The 2995-nt window shown below is 32.5% G+C and overlaps 1 non-coding gene across 1 annotated transcript; it reads left to right on the plus strand.

The window, feature by feature from the left end:
• The first annotated feature begins 243 nt into the window (after positions 1-243).
• Positions 244-351, plus strand: LOC112787584 (small nucleolar RNA R71). Its single transcript, XR_003194990.1, has one exon. It is a non-coding gene; the product is annotated as a small nucleolar RNA R71 (small nucleolar RNA).
• The last annotated feature ends 2644 nt before the right edge of the window (positions 352-2995 follow it).

The raw sequence follows: 2995 nt of genomic DNA on the forward strand, positions 1-2995 counted from the left end.
CTGAGCCAATATGGCATTCAGAGTATCAATTTCAAGAACTCCCTTCTTCATAGGCGTCCTATTACTCACAGGATTCCTCTCAGAAGTGTACATGAACTGGTTATTAGCAACCATGTCAATGAGTTCTTGAGCTTCTGCAGGCGTTTTCTTTAGGTGAATGGATCCACCTGCAGAGGTATCCAATGACATTTTAGCTAATTCAGACAGACCATCATAGAATATGTCCAGGATGGTCCATTCTGAAAGCATGTCAGAAGGACACTTTTTGGTCAGTCCTTTGTATCTCTCCCAAGCTTCATAGAGGGATTCACCTTCTTTTTATCTGAAGGTCTGAACATCCACTCTAAGCTTACTCAGCTTTTGAGGAGGAAAGAACTTGGCTAAGAAAGCCTTGACCAGCTTATCCCAAGAGTTCAGGCTATCCTTAGGTTGAGAGTCCAACCATATTCTAGCTCTATCTCTCACAGCAAAAGGGAAAAGCATGAGCCTGTAGACTTTAGGATCTACTCCATTAGTCTTAACAGTATCACAGATCTGCAAGAATTCAATTAAGAACTGAAAAGGATCTTCAGATGGAAGTCCATGAAACTTGCAGTTCTGCTGCATCAGAGAAACTAATTGAGGTTTAAGCTCAAAATTGTTTGCTCCAATGGCAGGAATGGAGATGCTTCTTCCATGAAAATTGGAATTAGGTGCAGTAAAGTCACCAAGCATCCTCCTTGCATTATTATTCTTTTCGGCTGCCATCTCCTCTTCTTGTTCGAAAATTTCTGAAAGGTGCTTGCTGGATTGTTGTAATTTAGCTTCTCTTAGTTTCCTCTTCAGAGTCCTTTCAGGTTCTGGATCTGCTTCAACAAGAGTGTTCTTGTCCTTGCTCCTGCTCATATGAAAAAGAGGGACAGAAAAATAATAATAGGGAGTAGAAGGAGATGAGAGAGAAGGAGAATTTTCGAAAATTATTTTTGAAAAAGAGTTAGTGATTTTCGAAAATAGTTTTTTTGAAAAAGGTTAGTAATTTTTTGAAAGTTAAAATCAAAAATTAAAACAATTAGTTAATAAAAAAAGAAATTTTGAAAAAGAGGGAAGATATTTTTGAAAATTAGAGAGAGAGAGTTAGTTAGTTAGGTAGTTTTGAAAAAGATGAGAAACAAACAAAAAGTTAGTTAGTTAGTTGAAACAAATTTGAAAATCAATTTTGAAGAGATAAGAGGATAAGAAGTTAGAAAGGATATTTTAAAATCAAATTTTGAAAAAGATAAGATAAAGAGATATTTTTGAAAAGATATGATTGAAATTATTTTTGAAAAAGATTTGATTTTTAAAATCACAATCAATGACTTGATTCACAAGAAATCACAAGATATGATTCTAGAACTCAAAGTTTGAATCTTTCTTAACAAGTAAGTAACAAACTTGAAATTTTTGAATCAAAACATTAATTGGTGATGTTATTTTCGAAAATTATGTGATAAAGGTAAGAAAAAGATTTTGGAAAAATATTTTTAAAAATTTTCGAAAATAAATAAGAAAAGTGAAAAGGATTTGATTTTTGAAAAGGATTTTGAAAAAGATAAGATTTTTAAATTGAAAATTTGATTTGACTCATGAAAACAACTATATTTTAAAAATTTTTTGAAAAAGTCAACTCAAATTTTTGAATTTATGAGAGAAAAGAGGGAAAGATATTTTTTTGATTTTTGAATTTTTAATGATGAGAGAGAAACAAGAAAAATGATGCAATGCATGAAAGTTATGGATCAAAACAATGAATACATGCAAGAATGCTATGAATGTCAAGATGAACACCAAGAACACTATGAAGATCATGATGAACATCAAGAACATATTTTTGAAAATTTTTATATGCAAAGAAAACATGCAAGACACCAAACGTAGAAATCTTTCATGTTTAGACACTATGAATGCAAAAATGCACATGAAAAACAAGAAAAGATGCAAAACAAGAAAACATCAAGATCAAACAAGAAGACTTACCAAGAATAACTTGAAGATCATAAAGAACACTATGAATGCATGAATTTTTCGAAAAATGCAAGATGAACATGCAATTGACACCAAACTTTAAATCTAACTCAAGACTCAAACAAGAAACATGGAATATTTTTGATTTTATGATTTTTTTGTATTTTCTTTTAATTTTTTTTTTCGAAAATCAGTTTGAAAAAGAAAAATAAGGATCCCAAAATTTTTAATATGAATTCCAGGAATCTTATGCTCTTTAGTCTAAAGCTCCAATCAAAGGGTCAGGCATGGCTTAATAGCCAGCCAAGCTTTAGTATGTAACTCAGACATGACACGCCTGACATTCCCTACCCAGAAGGATTAGACATGGCTTTACAGCCAGCCAGGCTTCAACATGCTTCATGAAACACTAGAATTCATTCTTAAAAACTCTAAAGAAAAATATATTTTTGAAAACATTTTTATTTTAATTTTTTTTTTAAATTTTTTTTCAAAAACAAAGGAGAAATTTTTTTGAAATATTTTTGAAAAAGTTTTTTGAAAAGTTTTTGAAAAGAAAACGAAAAGAAAGTTACCCAATCTGAGCAACAAGATGAACCGTCAGTTGTCCAAACTCGAACAATCCCCGGCAATGGCGCCAAAACCTTGGTGCACGAAATTGTGATCTCAGGTAACGGCACTAGAAACTCTGTACGCACGTCTTAATGAATTGTTTTTCATTCACAACTTCAATACAACTAACCAGCAAGTGCACTGGGTCGTCCAAGTAATAAACCTTACGCGAGTAAGGGTCGATCCCACAGAGATTGTTAGTATGAAGCAAGCTATGGTCATCCTATAAATCTCAGTCAGGCGGATATAGAATGGTTATGGAGTTTTCAAAAATAAATAATAGAATAGGGATAGAAGTACTTATGTAAATCCTTGGTGAGAATTTCAGATGAATGCATGGAGATGCTTTTGTCCCTCTAAACCTCTGCTTTCCTGCTGTCTTCATCCAATCAGTCTTACT

The sequence above is a fragment of the Arachis hypogaea genome, chromosome 20 (assembly GCF_003086295.3).
Source record: "Arachis hypogaea cultivar Tifrunner chromosome 20, arahy.Tifrunner.gnm2.J5K5, whole genome shotgun sequence".
In the NCBI taxonomy this organism is placed as follows: domain Eukaryota; kingdom Viridiplantae; phylum Streptophyta; class Magnoliopsida; order Fabales; family Fabaceae; genus Arachis; species Arachis hypogaea.